Source organism: Mesoplodon bidens (assembly GCF_964165515.1).
Source record: "Mesoplodon bidens genome assembly, chromosome: 8".
Classification (NCBI taxonomy): domain Eukaryota; kingdom Metazoa; phylum Chordata; class Mammalia; order Artiodactyla; family Ziphiidae; genus Mesoplodon; species Mesoplodon bidens.
In genome coordinates this window covers 58311969-58332010 of record NC_138165.1, presented here as the reverse complement: position 1 = coordinate 58332010, position 20042 = coordinate 58311969, and positions in this window count along the sequence as shown.

Below are 20042 nucleotides of genomic sequence, written 5' to 3'. Positions count from 1 at the left end.
TTTAGGTTTCCTCCAAAGTATGTAAAAATGTATCTAAGGACCTTTCTTGACCCAAGACTAAGGGAGGAGAAAACTTTCCAAGATCTGCCTCATTTAACTCTGAGAAAACACCTCCTGATGGATGTGGTCCTGTCATGCATATTCCATCTGGTGTTCATTAATTACTAAGAACATTAATGATGATTCAAAAGCCATTTTGCAAAACAATAAAGTGGAAGTTGCTCCTCAGAATATTTAATACTCTACACACTCATTTTATCCCACCAATTTGAACAGGTGGGTCTATTATGCTTTTTGCTATTCATCTCATATGACTCTCACTTTTTCAACTTCCACAACTTCATGCTAAGTGACTAAAAAGGTGCTTAATTAAATGTGTGCTTGATAATTAGAGAATTTTCACAAGCAAGTACAGATGGAGCAAACGTAATTGAATGAAGAAACACAGCAATGCAAGCCACTGAGTTTTTATATAGTTGTGGATTGTATGAGCAAGGTATCAGGAGAGGATCTTAGTGGAAATCTAATAATGAAAGTTTTTATTTACCTCTCCCAAATTTAATTGTTTTGAACTCTTCAGGTTCATATTCAGCTCAAGGAGGGAAAGACAAACATATTCCTAATATATGAGGCCAACAGTAGGGAGACCATATGTCCCAGTTTGCCTGGGACAATCTCAGTTAACATAGAAGATGCTATTGGTTTTCACCTATAACACCTTGGCGTCACATTCAAGTCCATGTCTAAGGTGTCCCAGTGTAGGCACCTGGGACTCTCCTCTGTAAGGGCTTTCTCTTGGCTCAAAATAGAGGCGGGCCAGAGTGTATAGTTGTTTATGCTTCTGAGACTGAATCTCAGACAATGAAAGAGGGAAAATGAAGAATAAACACTTTTTACCTTGGGGGATAACTCTGAGGTACATTCTAAAGTGATTTTTTAGAGCTTCTCAGAGGGATTGGGCCCCCGATGACTATAATGGTAATTGGCTTGATGTGTATCTACTACTGTCCTCCTTCCTGTCCTTGTCTTAGTTCCTCCATGTCCCACTGCTGCTCCCTGGAACCTCCCAAATAAGTGGCTTATTTTCAAATACTTGTCTCCAATTCTGGATCTGGTGGAAGAAACCCTGAGACATGCTTGCTGTCCTTGGGTAATTTTGAAAAGAGCCTTCTTTGTCTCAGGTTTCTCAGCTTATGGGTGGATAGATAGCTGATAGATAGTCATCCTTGTCATTATATATCAGGATGTATCATTGTTGGACTCAACTGCAGAAAATATTACCTTTATTTCAAGATTTAGTTTGGAGTCAACAGTTCTAAATAGTCCTTTACTTCCTCTTCTTGCAATCTTCTAGGAGACGGATAACTGGAGTATTCTAGTCCCTCTAGAAGTGACTCCAGGGTTTTCAACTCATCTTTCTGTGTTTCCACAACATTCTATTTGTATATCTTTCACAGAACTTGGGATATTAAATTACAATGACAATTTACATATCTGTCTCTTTCACTTAATTGTAAGCTCCTCCAGATCTAAGGGCACTGGTTTATTTATCTTTTAATTTCCAGAGTGTAACAGCACCTGCAATGTTTAGGTGATATTCATTCAGTGAGTGAAAGAAGGAGTGAATTTCATGCATAAATTCTTGGGTCTATTCCCTTTGGAAATTAGGTCTGAATTTCTAGATTAGGGAAAGGATGTTCACCAGACAATGAAGCCTCACGTTCCTGCCATAAGCCCAGCTACTTTTGCAGAAAAGAAGTTGCAGGAATAACTGTGGTTCATGTATTGTATAATCACAAACTTTTTCTCTTAGTCTTAATTCATTAGGTCATGGATTAGCGCTTGAAAGAAAGGCAGCCTGTAAAATATATTGGGGCAAAATTCTACTCAGTAGCGTTGCTCTTTTGTATGGTAGCCAAAGAGCCTATCAGTTCCACTCTTGTGGAAATAAAATCATAGGTGCAAAGATGAGGCAATACATATGCCTATGGTGTGGTCCCTGAAGAATTCTGAGACATTTCTGTAGTTTGCCATAGGACCTGCCTACCTCCCGGTCTTAGAAATGCTGGAAGCCTGAAAAATTATCTGGATGAAGTACTGATGTTCTTTGCTACCCTTCATATCTCTGTATCTTTGAAAGAGCTGTGTTGCCAAATGAAACATGTTTACACCTCCTGCTTGCAACCTTAAAAAAAAAACAAAGAAATTCAGATACAGATGTGGATAAATGGATTGAGTTCAAAGTGAGATATCATTGTGTCAGAACAAGTGAGGAATAGGAACAGGAAGATCATGTTCTGAAATATATTCTCTCAACCTCCTTGGCTGTCTGGTTTGACACCTGAGTGATATGACCCTGAACTTTCAGTTTGTGTCATCTTGTATCTGTAGGTGTCTCAGTGCACTTGATTTGTGGAATAATGACTGCTATGCCTAGTCTGATTTGAGGATATGCTCTAGCCTCCAGGATGCAGGGCACCTCTCAGATTTAAGATAGAGTAACTTACAAGACAGCCACCGGGCAGCAGACTATCTAGCCAGGGCAGGTGAACACATCTGCAGCCCTCTCCTGGGACATGCAGAGAGTGACAATCCTCCAGGCCTACTTGGGGCTTAATGCATCTATGATACAACTTTGTTACAACAACATAGCAGAAATTGTCCTATTTTGAAACTCAAATTGGTCAGATGTGAAATGACCCCAGAAGTCATCTAAGCCAGGATTTGCCAGGGTAAAGAAAAAAAAAATTGACGGCCATCAAAAGCTAAAAGTTATCACACAAAATTTGGAAGATGTCAACCCCCTAATTATGTACAGCATTCTAAAAAGTTTTCTAATAGTTTGTTATGTCCTTGTACTCATAATGCAATAAATCTACTGGGTGGGATGGAAAAAGAGAACACTGAGACACAGGGAAGGTGAGCCACTCAGCTAGTTATTGGCTGAGTCAGTCCATGAGCTCTTTACTATCAGAGGATTCTTACAGCACATCAGCAGATGTGCCCAATGTAGGTCTCTCCCACTCCTTCCAGAGAACCACACTTCCTTAATCTACTTTCCTTAGGATATAGGAATGGGCACATGTTCTAAGTCTGGCCAATTTTTATATACCTTCTAACTGAACAAGTATTTGGTCCAAGAGATAGACATTCCTTTTTTGTTTTTTGACTTTTAGCTTTTGTTTTTTGTGGTTTTTTTGCATATGCAGATGCTGAGAAAATGAAGCCATCCTTGCACAGGAATTAATAAACTGGTGGTATGAATCTGGAGCTGTTGGAAGGTGTCTTCCATCCACTTAGAGGGATATTTTCAAAGTGAAGGTTAAAAACAAAAACCAGAAATGGGATTTGAATCACAGGGTTATTCTGTGGGGTGAGGCCTTGGTTCTTCCAGCTCTTCCTCAAATCTTGGTATCCTTTCTAGCTTCCTAAGCCAATAAATGCCTTCTATTTTATTAGTTTGTTTAAGCTGCTTCAGATTGTGTTGCTCTCCCTTGCAATATTTGATGTATTAAAACATAATAAGGTAAAATGATAAATCATCTTTTACTCAGAGTACAAAAGGAAATAAAAGCAAAAATAAACAAATGGGACCTAATTAGACTTAAAAGCTTTTGCACAGCAAAGGAAACCATCGACAAAATGAAAAGACAACTTACTGAATGGGAGAAAATATTTGCAAATGTTAAGACCAATAAGGCATTAATATCTAACATATGTAAACAGCTCATACAACTCAACATCAAAAAAACAATCCAATTAAAAAAATGGGCAGAAAAACTGAATAGACATTTTTCCAAAGAGGAAATGCAGATGGTCAACAGGCACAGGAAAAGATGCTCAACATAGCTAATCATCAGGGAAATGCAAATCAAAACCACAATGGAATATCACCTCACGCCTGTCAGAATGGCTATCATCAAAAAGAACACACATGGGGCTTCCCTGGTGGTGCAGTGGTTAAGAATCCACCTGCCAATGCAGGGGACATGGGTTCGAGCCCTGGTCTGGGAAGATACCACATGCCATGGAGCAACTAAGCCTGGGCACCACAACTACTGAGCCTGCCTGCCACAACTACTGAAGCCTGCATACCTAGAGCCCATGCTCCGCAACAGAAGCCACCTCAATGAGAAGCCTGTGCACCGCAATGAAGAGTAACCCTCACTCTCCACAACGAGAGAAAGCTGGCGTGTAGCAACGAAGACCCAATGCAGCCAAAAATAAATAAATAAATAAATAAATAAATAAATTTAAAAAAACACACATAACAAATGTTAGCAAGGATGTGGAGAAAAGGGAACCTTCCTACACTGTTAGTTGGAATGTAAATTGGTGCAGCCACTGTGGAAAACAGTATGGAGGTTTCTCAAAAAACTAAAATTAGAACTACCATATGACCCAGCAATTCCACTCCTGGGTATATACCTGAGAAAAACAAAACCACTAATTCGAAAAGATACATGTACCCTAATGTTCATAGCAGCATTATTTACAGTTTCTAAGATGTGAAAACAACCTAAGTGTCCACCAACAGATGAATGGATAAAGAAGATGTGATACCACCAAACGTAAGGTAGATGGCTAGTGGGAAGCAGCCGCATCGCACAGGGAGATCAGCTTGGTGCATTGTGACCACCTAGAGCGGTGGGATAGGGAGGGTGGGAGGGAGACGTAAGAGGGAGGGGATATGGGGATATACGTATGCGTATAGCTGATTCACTTTGTTATACAGCAGAAACTAAGACAACATTGTAAAGCAATTATACTCCAATAAAGATGTTAAAAAAAGATGTGTGATATATATACATACATACATATATATATATATATATACATATACACACACACAATGGAATACTACTCAGCCATAAAAAGAATTAAAGTTTGCATTTGCAGCAACATGGATGGACTTGGAGGGCATTAAGCTAAGTGAAATAAGTCAGACAGGTAAGATAAATACTGTATTATATCGCTTTTATGTGGAATCTAAAGAATAAAACAAACTGTTGAATATGACCTAAAATAAGCAGACTCACAGATCTAGAGAACTAGTGGTAACCAGTGTCAGGGAGAGGGGCAACATAGGGGTCAGGGCGTGGGAGGTACAAACTATTGGGTGTGAGAGAGGCTCAAAATATCCTGTACAGATATAGACAATATTTTGTAATAACTGTAAATGGAAAGTAACCTTTAAAATCGTACAAAACTTAAAATAAAAAATAGGGACTAAAAGAGTGGAATTAGCTAGAAGATGAAGAAAGCAGCATTGCTAGAGTGTAATCAAGGTTCCGTGTCAAACAAGAGAGCCTAAAGGACGTGTGGGACAGGTAGAAGAAACGGAGCAGAGAAAGATAAGGCTGGTATGGAACATGAGACATGTGTCAGCAACAACGATTTGAGGATAGGTCACAGGTCAAGAAATAGTCTAAGGCACACAGCTTGGTCCACTCACCCAATGCATCCAGTGAATCAGTGGATGTCTTGCAGGTTGTACTAGTCCACACGTTCCCAGTAACCAAGGTCTCTGCCTCTTGATCTTATACTCCTGCATGTTGGTCTCCACCAACCAGCCTCAGTGAACCAATGCAATGCTTGGTTTGCTAGTAAAATGTCTGTCTTTGGACAAGGGTACCAACCAGTCTTCTTTAACACTGCAATCATATGTGAAAATCCAGAGCCAGCAGAAGCCTGCTTTCACTGGGAAGCACTGGGCTTATTTAAATCCTATTTAAGGAGCCAAGAAATTAAAACACAGAGAAAAATGGGGATTATTCCATTTTGTGCTCATTTAAGCATTCACAAAATCTCTTGGTTGCTGAAGGATCACTGCCTCTGAAGTAGAACTGTTACCGAACCAGGTTCGTTTTGCCTGACGCACAGCAAGCCAAAATGCTGAGACACCGAGGTTGGCAGCAGAGAGGATTTATTTGCAAGGCAGCCAAGTGAGGAGACAGAAGAGCAAGCCTCAGATCTACCTCCCCAAAGGCAAGGGGATTCGGGTATTTATGGGATAAAGAATAAAGGAGGAGGGTGGTCTGAGGCGTGGGGAGCATGGGGAAATGTGATTGGAAAAACGTGTGATAATCATCGTTCTGCGCAGGTGTAACTAAGCTACAGGCCTCTGCACATTCAAAAGGTCACCAAGCAGACACTCACGCATGCCCAGTTAAAGGGTCACTGGTCCTATCCAGTCTTAACCAGCTCAGCTTGAACTCGACACAGCTGACTCCAAGTTCCTGGAAAACAACTCAGGCAACGTCTTATTGTTTAGGCTCTGAGTGGTCAGAAGACATGCAAATCTTTTGTGGCAACAATTAAAACGACCTTGATTATTAAAGGCGGGTGAAATGGGTTTGATTCATTACCCACGGTTTCAGAACCATTGACTTAAGAAGGACTGAATGAAGGGTAGAGAGTCAAGTACCTTGGTACAAAGCCTGCCCCGTCACAAAACATTGTGACACGTTGTTTAACGGCAGAGTTTTATAACCTGTTAGTTCTGAAGTTAATTTGGTAAGTAGGGTCTTCATATTAACAACCACCAGTTGATGGATGGTTGATCCAGAAAGCCTAGAGTTGGAATCTAATTTTGCTAACTTAGAGAACACCAAGCTAATCCCACAGGCAGTTTTTGCTAGTCACTGTGCTACCTCCTAGAGGTTGGCAGGGCACAAGTGTGTGTCCTAGTCCATTATGTCATAGAGCTGTTGGTCTAAGGGGAGGGCAGACAGTTAAGACAAGTAATAATGACACTGTGAGAAGAGAGTTATGGAAAAGGTCAAGGGGCTGGGGAAAGTTACAGCAGGAGGCCTGACTAATCTAGGAGCATAGAAAGCCTTCCTTTCAAAATTGATGTTTAAGCTGTTGATGAAAATAATTAATAATCAATAATAAGAATAGAAAAGAGTTTTAGTTGAGCCAAACTGAGGACTAGCCTAGAAACCTGCTTTCCAGATAACTCTTAGAAACTGCTCCAGAGAAGCAGAGTTTTCAGCACAGTTTTATATATTTTCAGAACAAAGAATATCAAACAAGTCAGGGATACATTCCTTGAAGATTTCAAAAAAAAAAACAAAAACAGATCAGCACATACATACCAAGTCAGTACAACCTTGGCATCTGGAAAGGGAGTCTTATCATTGAAGGAGGACCAGCATTGGTGTCCCAAGAAGAGGGGCATTTCATCTTTTTTTTTTCACGGTAAGCGGGCCTCTCACTGTTGTGGCCTCTTCCGTTGCGGAGCACAGGCTCCGGACGTGCGGGCTCAGCGGCCGTGGCTCACGGGCCCAGCCGCTCCACGGCATGTGGGATCCTCCCGGACCGGGGCACGAACCCATGTCCCCTGCATCGGCAGGCGGACTCTCAACCACTGCGCCACCAGGGAAGCCCTCATCTTTATTTTTAACATGGACATTCTTTACTTCTGGTGTGCACATTTCTCTAATAATTAAAGCAGATGTACAATGTATGTGTGATAGGCCACAAACAGGCTGTTTTAGTTAGCATAAAATTCAAGTTAACTCATGTATAAGCCAGAATGACTTCCCTATATCTCAATATGTGAAATTTTCTTTTATCAAAGCCAAAACCACAAGGATGAATAGGATGATCCAAGTGAAAGTGGCTGTAGAAAGCGTGTTAGGCAGCAAGAATAGTATGTGTGAAGGATAAGCAAGAGAAAGGGAGCACTGACCCTGGTGGAAATACAATGAGTTCACTATGACTTGCACATAAGAGTAGGGTAAAGGGAGACGGGGGAGAGATGGAGCTAGCATAGTAACTAGCATAAACAATTATTCAAAAAATATCTATCAGTGAATATATCCATGGATCAGATCAGTGTCCTCTCAGCAGAGTCCAATTCATACACCAAGGCTTTCTTGTTCAGCCACTCATTGACTAGTTACTAGGAGCCAGGTTGTGGAGAGTCATAAATTATTTTAAAGAATTTAGATTTTGTGTTTGAAATTTAAGATAGCTCTCCACCCATTCATCTATCCTATATATGCTTAAACAAGCATATATATATATATATATATATATATATATATATATATATATACACACACACACACACTTTTTTAACAAATACCTATTAAGTGTCTATTATGTGGCAGGCACTGTAGCAGGAACCAGCTTTGTATGAGAGAAGAGACACACTTTCTGTCTTTGTGAAATTTACAAAGAAGGTTGAGAAATGGACAATAAATAAGTAAAGAAACAAATACGTAATGCAGCTATCAGTATAATGAAGAAACAAACCTTCTTATAGTGGTAGTGATTAATAACAGGTAACCCACCTAGATAAGGTGGTGTAGGAGATTTCTCTGAGGAATTATAACTTACGCTAATAAGTGAAGGATAAGAAGGAAGGCAGCTACATGAAGGGTGGGATGAAGAAGGTTCTAGGTAAAGGAACAATATATGTACAGGCCAGAGGAGAGAAATATGTTGGGAAATATGAGGAAATGAAAGACAGCCACTGTGGTTGGAGTGTAAAAGGAAGGGAGAGTGACGGGAGGTGAAGTTGAAGGCTTACCAGGTCATAGATGACTTTCAGGCAACAGTAAGGCTTTAGATTTCATTTGAAGAGCAATGAGAAGCTATTGAAAGTTTAAACAGAAAGTTACATGACCTGCTATATTACCTTTATGCTTTAGGTTTGTAAAGATTATTCTAACTGCTGTATGGGGAATTGACTTCCAATAGACAGCTCAGGCTGCTATAACAAGATACCACAGACTGGGGGGCTTAAACAACAGACATTTATTTTCTCACAGTTCTGGAGGCTGGAAGTCCAAGACCAGAGTGTCAGAAGGGTTGGGTTCTGGTGAGGCTTCTCTTTCTAGCTTGTAGATGGCCACCTTCTTGCTGTGTCCTCTCATTTCTTTCCTTCTGCATGTGCAGAGAGGGAGAAATTTGGTATCTCTTCCCCTTCTTATAACAACACTAGTCTTGTTGGATTAGGACCTCAGCCTTATGACCTCATTTAACTTTAATTATCTCCTTAAAGGCCTCATGTCCAAATACAGTCATGTTGGGGGTTGGGACTCCAACATATGAATTTTGGGGATACAATTCAGCCCATAACAAGATTAGAGATCAAGAACAGAAATGGAAAGACACAAGTATGCTAGGAGCATGACTGTGCCTTGGAGCAATTAATGCTAGCGTGTTAAGAGAAAAGTAGATGAACTCAACAAATGCTTAGAGGTAGAAACATGAGAACTTGTAAATGGTTTGGATATGGGAGGTGATGCCACTGCTAAGGTGGGAAAGCCAAGGAGAGGAAAGACTTGGAAGAGGAAAGCAAGTGTACAGTGTTGGAATCGTCATATTTGAGAAATCTGTGAGCCACTAAAGTGGAGATGTTTGACAGTTAGATATAAAGACTGGAACTCAGAAGAGAGACTTGGAGAGAAGATACAAGTTTGGGAATCATTGGCCTAAAAACTGTCACTGATGGTGCTGTAGTGAATGAAGTATCTCCAAAAGAGAAAGCCCACTGCATAGTAACATTTAATGGATTGGGAGAGAAAGGGGCATCTAAAAAGTGAATTAAGAAAGAGACAGAGAGGCAGGAATAAAACCAGAAAAGTGTGTTACCAGAGGTGGAGAGAGTTTTTAAAAGGGGTATGTATCTGTGTTGGAGCACCCAAGACCATCCCCAGGTTTAATAATTCTCTAGAAGGACTCACAGGACTCAGCATATAGCTGTACTCATGACCATGACTTATTACAATGAAAGGACACGAAACAAAATCAGCAAAGGGAAAAGGCACGTGAATGAAATTCAAAGGAAACTAGGCACAAGCTTCCCGTGTTCTCTCCTGCGAGCAGTCACACAAGACATGCCTAATTCCCCCAGAAGTTGTGACCACATTAGTGAAATGCGGCCAACCAGGGTAGTTCATTAGAGGCTCCACGGCCAGAGGTTTTATTGGAGGCTGGTCAGGTAGGCACCCTCTGCATGGTGCATATCAAAATGCCAGGGTCCCTGCAGGAAAGCAGGTGTTCAGCGTAAATCCTGTTGTCTGCACAGACAGCTTAGGTATAGGGAGCCACTCGTATTAGTTCTGGGAGTGGTAGGAACCCTCCTGAAATCCAAGTTCCCCAGATGCTTCCCAAAGGCCAACCTTGCAAACAGGCCTTCCTAAGGATAAGCAGTCAGACCTGTTTTGTTAACTCTTTTCTGCACAGCGTCAAAGGGTAAGATGTTGTTTATGAGGGTTAAAGCTAGAGGGAGCTAAGAGCTTGATTAAATAATGTGACAAGGCTCTTACTGGTGATGTAAAGTGGTCTCTGCATAGGGTAGGGTAAGCTAGTTTGCCATGGGTTGAGGCATAAGCAAGGGTTAAATAATTGAAAATAGTCAGTGTAGAAAACTCTTTCAAAAAGATTTGGTTATGGGGCTTCCCTGGTGGCACAGTGGTTGAGAGTCCGCCTGCTGATGCAGGAGACACGGGTTCGTGCCCCGGTCTGGGAAGATCCCGCATGCCGCGGAGTGGCTGGGCCCGTGAGCCATGGCTGCTGAGCCAGCACGTCTGGAGCCTGTGCTCCGCAACGGGAGAGGCCACAACAGTGAGAGGCCTGCGTACTGCAAAAAAAAAAAAAAAAAAAAGATTTGGTTGTGAAGGGGAGCACAGAGAGCGTAGTAGCTAGGAGTGAAAGTTGGGTAAGTGTGTTTGTTTTAAGCAAGGAAGTCTGGAGCATATTGCAAACATAGTATGTACAAGTTGGTAGAGAAGGAGAGGTTAAAGGTACCAAAAAGAAAGAAGATAATCAAATGAATGACAGTTCTGAGGAGGCATCAGTGTACCAGAGGGAAGTCTGGCCTTAGACTGGAGGAGGGACTTTGCTTTCATTTTGACACAAGGCAAGGCAGAACAGGTGGGTTTAGGGGCAGGGAGATTTGAGGTTTTCATAAGAAGTTGAAATAGTTTGCTTCTGTTAGCATTTGTTTACTCAAAGAAATAGAAGACTAGATTTTCTGCTGTGAGTCCCACAGAGGTAAGTGCTGGAAGATTAAAGAAAATGGGACAGAGTTGAGTACAGAAACACAGTAGAAGTGACAGTCTGATTAAGGTTGGTGACCACAAATTTATAACTGCAGTGAATGCCTAGTTGGAGGACTTCTTCAGAGAAAATTGAGAAGGAAGAGGTTTGTAGTGGGGATAGGCTACAATTCCACTTAGGAAACTGTATGAAGATGATGTGGCACTTAGAAAAGTTAATAGATGTGGACCCAAAGCAGCTCTGAAAAGGTTAAGGTGGGAAGCAGGGAGGTAAATCTTTTAAAAAATTTAAAAGAGGATTTATTCTGACTTGGCTTTCTTGTCTTTCATCTCAGAAAAAGGTGGTGGAGGGAGGGTTGGATTGGGAGTTTGGGACTAGCAGATGCAAACTATCATATATAGGATGCATAAACAACGAGGTCCTACTGTATAGCACAGGGAACTATATTCAATATCCTGTGATAACCCATGACGGAAAGGAATATGAAAAAGAATACATATGTATAACTGAATCACTTTGCTGTACAGCAGCAATTAATACAGCATTGTAAATCAACTATACTTCAGTAAAACTTTTTTAAAATACATAGAAGAAGATGGGGGATCTGGGAGTTCAATTCGGACCAAACAACATTTACCAAGCACTTGTTATATAACCTAGTTTTATTTCTTTATTATAATCACATTTATCTCCTCACAGGCCCTAAAGGAAACCATACTGCTTTTGACTATCATGTCTTTTGTTCCCTTTTCTGAAATGATTGACAAGTTGATGTCCCATTTAACTAGAATATTCTTCTATGGTCTGGATAGTAGAGATGCGGTCGTAGAGGAAGATTATTTTGTATTATAAAATAAACAATAGTTTCATTTACGTATAAAAAATAAAATTAAATTTAAAAAAACCCAATAGTTTCATTTACCATGGCATAAAAAGAGATAATTAAATCAAAAGTAAAAGGGAGGGCTTCCCTGGTGGCGCAGTGGTTGAGAGTCCGCCTGCCGATGAAGGGGACACGGGTTCATGCCCCGGTCCAGGAAGATCCCACATGCCGCGGAGCAGCTGGGCCCGTGAGCCATGGCCGCTGAGCCTGCGCGTCCGGAGCCTGTGCTCCGCAACGGGAGAGGCCACAACAGTGAGAGGCCCGCGTACCGCAAAAAAAAAAAAAAAAAAAAAGTAAAAGGGATAGCTTTGATTATCTGCTCTCCCATAGGGATAATAATAATAATAATAATAATAATGTTTTACATTATTTGGAAATAGTATGATATTTTCCTAGGGTTCCCTTGTGATTATATACAAAACATTCTGGCTTTATATTATTCAGGTGGTATATTCTAACTTCTCATAGTTCATTATAATGCATCTCACTAATCAGTTATTTCCTTACTCTACAGCCATTCAAGTTTTATTTGTTGGGCTTGTTATAGATAGTGCACATTATAGAAGCAATGCTAGGAGTTGCTATTTCCTCTATTTTAGTAAAGCTGGGCTTTAATGAGGTGTCTGACTGATACACTGCCCAGAATTTAGATGACAAAATCAAGCTCTCATTTGAAAATGACGATCTAGACTTTGCTAAAAATGCCACAATACTATGGCAGTCTGGACTGACAAGAGAACAAAAAGCTATTTTTAACATTCATTTTATGGTGATGTTATTCTTGAATATGTAGACATATTCTGATGAGAGCATTTCCATTTTAAACTTAAGGAAAGTCTTGAGTGTAGAAATAAATTGAGAAAATAGTGTAGCATCTCATTTGTATTTCTCATTCAATCTCAGCAACCCAAAAAAGAGAAATATTCTACAATCAGATGTGCCAAAATTCATGTGGAAGAAATGAAAACATCTACAATGACACTGTGTTTATCTGTTTAGCTGACATCCTAAGAAGCAGACTGTCACAGATCGATCACACTGTATTTAATAAATATGTTCCTAAACATTTTAATGCAACAACTATATAGTTAGGGCCACTGTATACCAACAACAATACTAACATCAATAGAAGATACAAATGAAGCACGGTCTATGCCTCCTGGAATATAATCGTGCAGAGGAAAAGTGAAATGCATGACATTTTTGATGAGTGCAAGACAAGCTGAATAAAAGCCTGAATAAGTGGCAGAGAAAGGCTTGAGTAGGGAGTGATTACTCTGGCCTGTAAGATCCAGTTATTATTCCAGGAAGCAGAGGCTCCAGAATAATGCGCCAGAATAAACTCTGCCATGATTGAGCGATTGCCATCTCTGGCTTAATCCTCATCCATTCCCTCATATGAAACTTCTGGATTAGGCTACAGACTACTTAATGTTACCCCCAAACCCCATTTGGTTTGATGCCTCCATGATTTGCACTTGCTACTCCTTCTGCCTAGAAAGCTGTACCCAACTCTTCACCCTATACTGACCGCAAATTTCTAGCCGTTCAAAAGCAACTCAAACATCATTTATTCTGGGATGCTTCTCAGACTCCACTTGGCTGGATCAGGAAACCCCTTTTGTGTGTTGTTAAGATATATTCCTTTACCTCTGTCCTAGAAGTTACCACAATGTCCTGAAATTGCCTTCTCCTTGATGGTCTGTAAGCTCATCAAAGGCAGCATATCCTTTGTATATAAATGGGCTCCATCACCAGCCCCTAGAATGATGCCTGGCACCTCAAGGGTACTCCAAAAAATTATCACATGGTTGAATGATAAGAAGAATATTCTAGTTAAATGGGACATCAACTTGTCAATCGTTTCAGAAAAGTGAACAAAAGACATGATAGTCAAAAGCAGTATGGTTTCCTTTAGGGCCTGTGAGGAGATAAATGTGATTATAATAGGGCTTCGCTGGTGGCGCAGTGGTTGAGAGTCTGCCTGCTGATGCAGGGGACACGGGTTCGTGCCCCGGTCCGGGAAGATCCCACATGCCACGGAGTGGCTGGGCCCGTGAGCCATGGCCACTGAGCCTGCGCGTCCGGAGCCTGTGCTCTGCAACGGAAGAGGCCACAACAGTGAGAGGTCCGCGTACCACAAAAAAAAAAAAAGTGATTATAATAAATAAATAAAACTAGGTTCTATGGAAAAACTAGGATGACACATATAAATCGTGAAAAAACGATATACAACATAAATTTTTGGATGTGTAGGTACTATGTGCTAATCATTCCTGAATTCAGTAACCCACTTACTCCTCATATAACTTTGCCGTGTAAGTATTATGATTGGTTACAGGCACTTTCTACTTTAAAATTGTCTAAATTCTATCATATTTGGTCAAATTTGATCAATATTTTCATTATAAAACAATACATACACATAATGGTATAAAATGCAGTGAAAAAAGCCATGACATGACTGTTATTCTCACTTACCTCACAGCTAACCTCACACTTGTAACTATTTGCATTTTTAGATTTCTAGCGGTTAACCATATTTTAATAATATGGATATGAGTCCATTGCTTGATTTACCATCTTAGGATAGTGATCTTTTATTCAGCTATTGAAGACTAAAAACTCAGTTCACCACCCACCAAGTCTTTCCCTTTATTCTAAGTTTTGAGAGAGATTATTTTAGTTCTTCTACACACTTCCTTAAAGTATAAATAAAATACCTGGGCCAGTATTTTTGTTCCATCAACTTTAAACCTAAAAAAGAGAAGAAAATTCATACACAATCTACTCTACTCTCTCCACACCCTCTTTCCTCCTGTACCATTATTGGAGTTTCAAGACTTATGAAATTTACTTTATAGTATAAAACCAAAATTCAGATATCTCACAGTTTGAGATTCTAAAAATCAGAATGCCAATAAACAGTATTAATATTTTGACTAAATACTACTCATTTTAGAACCAAGTAGTGTGCTTGAACCCACAGAAATATAATTCAACGTCATGTAGAATATGTTGATGAAAAGAGAATGTGCCTCTCATTAATCAAAATAATTATCTTTTACAATTTTCTATCAATTGTTCAAAGCATGCCACATTTTGCTTTGCTGTATATTTCAAGCATGACCTTCTTGTACAGATCTCTGTTTGTCTGATGGTTTGTAATCATGCTTCTTCTCTTTTTTTTTAAGATTTATCTTTTATTTTATTCATGTTATTTTTGGCTGCGTCAGGTCTTAGTTGCGGCATGCACGATCTTTGTTGAGGCATGCAGGACCTTTTCTTGTGGTGCATGAGCTTCCCTCTAGTTGTGGCGGGCGGGTTTTCTCTTCTCTAGTTGTGGCGCGCAGGCTCCAGAGCGCGTGGGCTCTGTAGTTTGTGGCACGCGGGCTCTCCAGTTGAGGTGTGCGAGCTCACTAGTTTTGGCACATGCGCTCAGTAGTTGTGGCACGCAGGCTTAATTGCCCTGCGGCATGTGGGATGTTCGTTCCCTGACCAGGGATCAAACCCTCATCCCCTGCATTGTAAGGTGGATTCTTTACCACTGGACCATCAGGGAAAAGTCCCATGTCTCTTCTCTTGATTAAAAGAAATCATGTTTTCTTTATAGCATCACTGAAATCTTCCAACTTTTAAGTAGTAATATTTGATGAATAAGGCCACTTCCATCTTTTAGTCAGTCTTCTTTGTACTGGCTTTTCCTCTCCCCAGAACAGCTATAACCCAGAAAAAGACCTGGATCCTGGGGTGAAGACATTGTGGAACAGTCATAGCTCTTTAACCTGTAACTTAAGCATGTGGCATCATTTGTTATCTCGCCATTATGTAGCCTATTCTGACTGATATGGGCTTGATATGCATGTCTAAGTTTTTTTAAAGTAATTTTGAATTACTATTCCAGCATCTAATACTTTTAAGGAAAGGTTTGATACCAATTTAACTAGCATTTATTTGCTATTGAGATATTTTCTCAAGAAAATTTAAGACCTTGTCTTTATCTTTGGTGTTTTGAACTTTCACAAGGATGTGTCTAGGTATCAACCTTGTTTCATTCATACTTCAATTAAACATTTCTGATTCCCTCTAGTTCTAATAAATTTTCTTATCTTCTTCCTTCTTCATTAATTTTCCTCCTTAATTTCCCTTCTTTCTTTTTTTTCTTTTTTAAATAGAAGTGTAGCTGATGTACAAAATCATGTAAGTTACATGTATACAATATAGTGATTCACAATTTTAAAAGTCATATTCCATTTATAGCTATTATAAAATATTGGCTGTATTCCCTGTGTTGTACAATATATCCTTGTACGTTATTTTATACAAAACAGCTTGTACCTCTTAATCCTATACCTCTATATTGTCCCTCCCCTCTTCCTTCTCCCCACTGGTAACCACTAGTTTGTTCTCTGTATCTGTGAGTCTGTTTCTTTTGTGTTATATTCAGTGGTTTATGTTTTTAGATTCCACATATAAGTGATATCAGACAGTATTTGTCTTTCTCTGTCTGACATATTGTAGTTGGTGTAATACCATCCAAGTCCATCCATGTTGTTGCAAATGGCAAAATTTCTTTTTTTATGGCTGAATAGTATTCCATTGTGTGTGTGTGTGTGTGTGTGTGTACACACATCTTCTTTATCCATTCATCTGTTGATGGACACTTAGGTTGCTTCCATATACTGGCAGTTATAAATAATGTTGCTCTGAAGATTGAGGTGTATGTATCTTTTTGAATTAGTGTTTTTGTTTTTTTCAGATATATACCCAGGAGTGGAATTTCTGGATCATACAGTAGTTCAATTTGTAGTTTTTTAAGATGCCTCCATGCTGTTTTCCACAGTGGCTGCACCAATTTACATTCCCACCAACAGTACATGAGGGTTCCCTTTTCTCCACATCCTTGCCAACATGTTGTTTGTGTTCTTTTTGATGACGGCCATTCTGATAGGTGTGCAGTGATAGCTCATTGTGGTTTTGACTTGCATTTCCCTGATGATTAGTGATGTTGAGCATCTTTTCATGTGCTTGTTGGCCATCTGCATGTCCATTTTGGAAAAATGTCTATTCAAGTCTTCTGCCCATTTTTTTAAATCAGATTTTTTTTGATGTAGAGTTGTATGAACTGTTTATATTTGTTGGATATTAATCCCTTATCAGTCAAGTCATTTACAAATATTTTCTCCCATTCTGTAGGTTGTCTTTTTGTTTGTTGAAGGTTTTCTTTGCTGTGCAAAAACTTTTAAGTTTAATTAGGTCCCATTAATTCATTTTTGCTTTTATTTCCTTTGCTTTAGGAGATAGATCCAAAAAGATACCGCTGCAATTTATGTTAAAGAGTGTTCTACCTATGTTCTTCTCTAGGATTTTTATGATATGTGGTCTTACACTTAGATCCTTAATTCATTTTGAGTCTATTTTTGTACATGGTGTTAGAGAATATTCTATTTTCATTCTTTTACATGTAGCTGTCCAGTTTTCCCAGCACCACTTATTGAAGAGACTGTCTTTTATCCACTGTATATTCTTGACTCATTTGTCATAGATTAATTGACCATAGATGTGTGGGTTTATTTCTGCTCTCTGTTCTGTTCCATTGATCTATGTACCTCTTTTTGTGCCAGTACCATACTGTTTTGATTACTGTAGCTTTGTAGTGTATTCTGAAGTCAGGGAGTGTGATACTCCAGCTCCATTCTTCTTTCTCAACATTGTTTTGGCTATTCAGTGTCTTTTGTGTTTCCATACAAATTTTACAATTATTTGTTCTAGTTCTGTGAAAAAACTTTAACAATGGTAATTCTTCCAATCCAAGAACATGGTATATCTTTCCATCTGTTTGTGTTGTCTTCAATTTCTTTCATCCGTGTCTTACAGTTTTCTGAGTACAGGCCTTTTACCTCCTTAGGTAGATTTATTCCTAGGTATCTTACTGTGATAGCAAATGGGATTGTTTCCTGAATTTCTCTTTCTGATAGTTTGTTATTGGTGTATAGAATTGCAACAGATTTCTCTATATTAATTTTGTATCCTGCAACTTTACCAAATTTGTTGATGAGCTCGAGTAGTTTTCTGGTGGCATCTTTAGGATTGTCTGTGTATAGTAACATGTCATCTGCAAACAATGACACTTTTACTTCTTCCTTTCTGTTTTTGATTCCTTTTAATTTCTTTTTCTTTTCTGATTGCTGTGTCCATATATCTCAGGCTGCTCTCTTGCTTAGGAAGTTACCAAATTAGTTTTTCTGAATATTGAATAAAACTATGAATCTGTTCATTACTAGATGAAAATGTTTAATTATACTAAGATATTTAGGCAAGAATGATATAAGAAGGGAAGGAAAGAGGACTAACATTTGTTGATCACCTACTGAGTGCCAAGAACTGAGTGAGAGAGATTCTTTATTTGCATAACTTCATTTAACCTGCACAATAACTCTGTTAGGTGTCACTATCTCCAATTTATAAAGGTATATATTGGGGCTCAGGGAGTTTAAATAAATTGTCCATGTCATAGGACTAATAAGTTGTAGAACCAGCTCTGGATGTGTCTGGCTTCAAATCATCTGCTAGTTCCTTCACAGCATGCTGAATGATTTTAAATGGTTTAGACTGAATGCTGTAACATTGTAGTTTGTTTGTATCTTGCTGTTTCTCAAAATAAGAGAATAACACAATAAATAGATCTTATTTATTTGCAATTTCCAAACTCAGAAATTCTATATAAAGGAGACATTTTTAAAATGCATTTTATCAGTGGCATAAATAGTGGGTATACTGTTTCCCTGTTGTTCACTGAAACCCAAGCAGTTATATTCTTTTCCTCTCTGTAGATTATTCAGAGATAGTGACAAAGATGCAAATATTAGCATTGTTCAATGTCAAATCAAGGCTAAAACAACACATGCTGTGCATTGGTTCCCACAAACTATGAGACAGAAAGTAAAGGAGGTTAAACCTAATTCAGTCCTCCCCCACCATATCCTCTTCACCAATCAAATATTAGCAAAGGATAGCTCAAGTGCCATTCTCTTCATTCAGTCAAAAAGCAGTATGTTTCTTCCTTCCCCAGTGAGTTAGGGTATACATGATATTATCAGTGCATGCCAGACGTTGTGAATTTTATGTTGGTGGGTCTGATTTTTTTTTCCCATTTCTTTAAATATTTTGGAGCTCTGTTCTGGGATGCAGTTAAATCACTGGTTTTATCTTTTTGAGGCTTGCTTTTAAATGTGTTAGTTGGGGATAAAATAGCCTTTAATTGGGGGCTTTTGAAGACCCCTCTTGAGGCACATATATTAGGAGATATTTCCACTTTAGCCGCTTGGAAACAAACTATTTCTGGACTTGTATGTGCTCTGAGTATTATACTTCCTGCTGCTTTTTGATAATTCTTTGCTTGGTATTGTTAGTTCCTTCACATGTACTAATCAGTACTTAGGTAAAGACCTAAGGAAAAGCCTCTGAAGAACTTTAGAACTAACTCTCTCTGAAGCTATTTTGTCTCTAGTATTCTGCCCCATAAATTCTAGTTGTCTTGGTCTACCTGAAATTCAAATGTGTTTGCCTCAACTCAGAAAGACTGCCAGGCTCCATTTTGGTTCCCCTTCCTACCTCATTGCCTGAAAATTCTCTCCAGTCTGTGGGCTGGGACAATCATAGGACTCATATTTGTTGGTACCTTTTCTCTGAAGGATCATTGTTCTGCACTCTCTTGGTATGATAATCTCTAGGTCCATCCATGTTGCTGCAAATGGCATTATTTCATTCTTTTTGTGGCTGAGTAATATTCCATTGTGTATATGTAACACATCTTTATACTTTATCTTTATTTAGGTTGCTTCCATGTCTTGGCTATGGTAAATAGTGCTGCAATGAACACTGGGGTGCATGTATCTTTTCAAATTATGGTCTTCTTCAGATATATGCCCAGGAGTGAGATTGCAGAATCACGTGGTAGCTCTATTTTTAGCTTTTTAAGGAACTTCCATACTGTTCTCCGTAGTGGCTGTACCAATTTACATTCCCACCAACAGTGGAGGAGAGTTCCCTTTTCTCCACATCCTTTTCAGAATTTATTATTTGTAGACTTTCTGATGATGGCCATTCTGACTGGTGTGAGGTGATACCTCATTGTAGT